The sequence below is a fragment of the Danio aesculapii genome, chromosome 12 (assembly GCF_903798145.1).
Source record: "Danio aesculapii chromosome 12, fDanAes4.1, whole genome shotgun sequence".
Taxonomy (NCBI): Eukaryota; Metazoa; Chordata; class Actinopteri; order Cypriniformes; family Danionidae; genus Danio; species Danio aesculapii.
The window spans coordinates 46,227,656-46,232,655 of record NC_079446.1 but is presented as its reverse complement, the minus strand read 5'-3'; the positions used below and the strand labels follow the sequence as shown (position 1 = coordinate 46,232,655).

General features: G+C 39.8%; 2 protein-coding genes across 3 annotated transcripts in view; one reads left to right on the top strand and one right to left on the bottom strand.

The window, feature by feature from the left end:
- dock1 (dedicator of cytokinesis 1) overlaps positions 1 to 5,000 on the top strand; it is a 927,369-nt gene that overhangs the window by 151,914 nt on the left and 770,455 nt on the right. The window lies entirely within an intron of this gene.
- The window catches only part of LOC130238984 (disintegrin and metalloproteinase domain-containing protein 12), a 541,789-nt gene that overhangs the window by 413,458 nt on the left and 123,331 nt on the right, over positions 1 to 5,000 (bottom strand). The window lies entirely within an intron of this gene.

The window sequence follows — 5,000 nt, the reverse complement described above, 5'->3', positions numbered from 1 at the left end:
AGCTGTCAAGCGTCCTTTTTTAATTTATGGCAATGAGCAACACGACATTATAAACGGAAAGATGCGCTTTAATTTTGAATAATGACGCCCTCAGACATCATCACCAAATATAAATCAGAGGGAAGACTCTTTCATACAGAGCCCTTGGATAGACTGCAGTTCGGTCAATGTTTCTAACGGATAAACAGCTCTCTTTAATAGTTCAGCATGCTTTCACTTTTGTATTTTACATGAAACGCACATTTACAGTACCTGTAGGAATGACCTCTTGCCCTACTTATAACTCTCTCTTCATATAGCCGTATATGCCTATTACATATCCATAATACACTGTGATATAGCCGGACTCGGATCGTTGTGCTTTTTCACTGCAATCAATCCGCTCCAGAGTTTGTTTCAATCAAGCCAAAGCCACCTCATTCAGGCGATCGCGGACCGATTGATTTGGCGCAGATCCGAGCGCGATTACTGGTTTCACATATGCCGAATGAACCGCGCTAACTGGGCAAACGAGATGGCTTCCGAAACAAAAGTCTAGATGCGGAAGCACCCTTAGTTTTTATTGGTCACGTTTCAGACGATCTTTCTGATCAGCGAAAAAAGAGAGAAGACAAATGTCACTTGCTTTTCATTTATTACAAAAAACATGACTGGAAAACCTTTTGGTTTTAACAAACAGAACTGAGAACCTGTAATATTATTAAAAATAAAATGAAGAAATTATCAGCTGAAAAAAATTAATTGTAAAATAGTTAGTGCTGTTTTAAATCCAACTGTTTTAGGCTCATTTTCAATAAATGATTCAGTTATTCATTCATAAAACTCATGTTTCATTGCTAGATGATGTTTTTTTGTAGGAATATTCAATGGCATTTTTTAAATTGCTGCCTATAATTTTCATTTTTGAGCGTCAAGATAAATGCATACAGCATTTATTTTAATCTATACCATAAACATCAGTGGTTATATCTAAACTATAAACTGTTCTCCCAGTACCTCTGTGTTATTTGACCGTTTGTAACTTCATAACAAACTCAAAACACTAAAGACTGAATCTCTTTCTTGATTTTTGCATTTTCAGATTTGAATGCAGCGATTCGAAGGATTAATAACCATATGCAAATCACCATCATTTATAATTTGCGGTGTGGGTGTTGAGATCCCGATCTTTTAATAATTAATCCTGCAGCTTACACTGAATGCATTAATGTAGGGTAAACAAGCAGTGACAGAAAACAGCTTTAATAACCTAAGAAACCCACCACATCCCGAATAACCCACCACAACGTCTTCCCTCATCATTATATTTTAGAGGAGAGCCTAAATGCTTTTATACTTTTGATTTGAATGACGTGAGAGGTGAGCTTTCTGTGATCGTTACAAGTTTAGGATTAATCTACAAGTAAATTGTGTGTGTTTCGAACCATGGGTTGTGATCTGTACGAATCACGAATCAACCGTGATCTATTACACCCCTAATTCATATTATGTGTGCAGTTATTATAAAGCATGTAGCGTAATTTCTTGATATTACGATGTATTGTTACATCCCTAGCAGTTGGGGATGAGAGAAGAGTGTCAGCTTGATGTAGTGGTCACATGTGAAGTGGCCTTGTCTCTTTTTCTGTGTGAGAGAGAGACGGGCTGTAGTGTTGATTCATGCCGACGGAGGATACTTTGAGTAATGAGCAGGTGTAAATGCAGTTCAGTGTGTGTGATTAGCTTGTTGTCTGTGGCTGAAGTGTGTATGATCTTCAGTCTCCAGCTTTACCTGACAGCGCTGAAGCACACTAATGAGGGGACGCTCACGTCAGAGCTGCGCACTGGGAGGATGACAGCAAGTAAATAACTGTGATGAGGCTGAACGTCTATCAGTGTCAGACTGGAGAACTGGGACGATCTGCGGCTTCATCAGAGGCTCAGCAGTGATGGATTCAGATGAAGCTTTTTTTGTTTGTTTTTTAAGTTCACACTTAGCATATTTTTTTAAAGATGATTTGAATGTTTTTTTAAGCAAATTTACATCAATAACTTTAGTTTGCCACAGGTTTAATGCCAAAAGAGTTACATTTTACATTTTACTCTGACAAATATTGCAGCTATCGGACATCATGATGTACTTTTAAGGCTCATATTTATACCATAGTTGTCTGGTACTGTTTGCTTTGCTCTGGCTTTTATTGGATAATTATTGTGATTTCCCAATTGCAACAGAAACACTGGGAAATCACTGTAGACTGATGGCATTTCATGCTGTTCAGCCATATGATATTAAAATGTGAGCACCTGATTCATTATCACTTTAGACATTATGCTAGTGAATCATTCAACTACTAGCTCCAAATTGATGTTGGCGAAGTATCTATGGTTTCTGCTTTTGTGATTTTTGTGATGGTCAGCTGCAGATGTGAATGAATGGTGGAAGAAAGTAGTTCCTCTTACAAAAGGATTTTTTTATATACGATTATGTTGTCAAATTGTTGTATTAAACGCAATATCACACTTAGTAGCAGTGCCATATGGCCGTTTATCATCACTTGTGGGACACTAAGGGCGTACTCATACTATGAACAGTTGCCTTTTACCGGGCCAAAGCATGCTTGTCCCCTCTCCCGTCTCCCCCGACGGCCCGCACTCACATTACATTCATTCCTGAGCATGATTACGTCATCGATGATCCACTGTTCAGTTTAGCGCTCTCGCTCAGCACAGTGGAGATTTCTTTAGTTATATTGTTTTAGTCGTCTGGGTTGCAGTGAAACGCAGTCAAATATTTCGCCGAACAGATCCGCCACTTATGCGCTCATAAACAATTATAAAGTCACCGTGCTGCAGAAATTAGGAGGTTTGCTAAAGGTGCAGCTGTCGTGCAGTGAGGGGTTTGCGTCTTTAATAATCTACGACAGTTTGTGTTCATTGAACAGTAAGAATGATTAATAAACACATATGAAACAATCCCTTAAAAATCGCCTCTCGTCTTCAGTTTTGGGCTCGGGCGCACTTTGCACTACAAGTGTACCGCGTCAAAGCTCAAGTGAACCACGTTCAGCCACACCTCTTCCAACCGGGCCAGGGCCGGCCAAGTGAACCATGCCTGAGCCTGATTCAGAGCACTCACACTTCTCAAACGATCCGGGAAACAGGCTTGGCCACGATTCAGATAGCATAGTGCGAGTACGCCCGAAGGCACTTGGCCTGTGGCCTCGAGCCAATGCATGTCTCCCATCAGTGACGATATACAGCCATATTGCACTGCTATGAGTATATAGACAGACAGACAGACAGACAGTGCACCCGGAATGTATTGATAGCGCTTCACTTTTTCCACTTTTTAATGTTACAGCCTTATTCCAAAATGGATTAAATTCATTTATTTCCTCAAAATTGTACACACAATACCCCATAATGACAATGTGAAAAAAAGATTTGTTATTGTTGCAAATTTATAAAAAATAAAAAAAGCTGAAAAATCACATGTACATCAGTATTCACAGCCTTTGCTCAATACTTTGTTGATGCACCTTTGGCAGCAAGTACAGCCTCAAGTCTTTTTGAATATGATTCCACAAGCTCGGCACACCTGTCTTTAGGAATTTTTGCCCATTCCTCTTTGCAGTACCTCTCAAGCTCTATCAGGTTGGATACGAAGCAACGGTGTACAGCCATTTTCAGATCTCTCCAGAAATGTTCAATAGGGTTTAGTTCTGGGCTCTGGCTGGGCGACTCAAAGACATACACCTAGTTGTTGTGAAGCCACTCTATTGATATTTTGGTGCTGTGCTTTTGTGTGTGTGTGTGTATATGTATATATATATATATATATATATATATATATATATATATATATATATATATATATATATATATATATATATATATATATATATACAGTATGTCACAAAAGTGAGTACACCCCTTACATTTCTGTAAATATTTATCTATAACTTTTCATAGGACAACACTGCAGAAATGACTTTTTGACACAATGAAAAGTAGTCAGTGTGAAGTTCATTTAGCAGTGTAAATTTATTGTCCTCTCAAAATAACTAAAAATACAGTCAATAATAGCTGAACCCCTGGCAACAAAAGTGAGTACTAAGAAAAAATGTACAAATTGAGCACAATAATTAATTTTTCTTCCCCTGTGTCATGTGACTCATTAGTGTTACATTGTCCCAGGTGTCACCAAATAGCAGGTAAGTTAAATTTGGTATAAAGGCTCTTCCACTCTCTCAACCTGGCCACTAAAAGTTCAACATGGCACCTCATGGCAAACAACTCTCAGAAGACCTGAAAAAATTAATTGTTGCTTTGCATAAAGATGGCCAAGGCTATAAGAAGATAGCCAACACTCTGAAACTATGTTGCAGCACAGTGGCCAAGACCATCCAGCGCTTTAAGAGGACAAGTTCTTCTCAGAACAGGCCTCGCCATGGTCGGCCAAAGAAGCTGAGTGCACATTCTCAGCGTCACATCCAAAGATTGTCGTTGAAAAACAGACGGATGAGTGCTTCCAGCATTGCTGCAGAGACTGAAGGGATGGGAGGTCAGCCTGTCAGTGCTCAGACCGTACGCCGCACACTGCATCAAATTGGTCTGCATGGTTGTCGTCCTAGAAGGAAGCCTCTTCTATAGATGATGCACAAGAAAGCTCGTAAACCATTTGCTGCAGACATGCAAACTAAGCACCAGGATTACTGGACCATGTCCTGAGGTCTGATGAGACCAAAATAAACCTTTTTGGTTCAGATGGTGTCAAGCGTGTGTGGCGGCAACCAGGTGAGGTGTACAAAGACAAGTGTGTCTTGCCTACCGTTAAACATGGTGGTGGCAGTGTCATGATGTGGGGCTGCATGAGTGCTGCTGGCATTGGGAAGCTACATTTCATTGAGGGAAACATGAGTTCTAACATGTACTGTGACATACTAAAGAAGAGCATGATCCCCTCCCTCGAAAAACTGGGCCGCAAAGCAGTGTTCCAGCATGATAATTACCCCAAA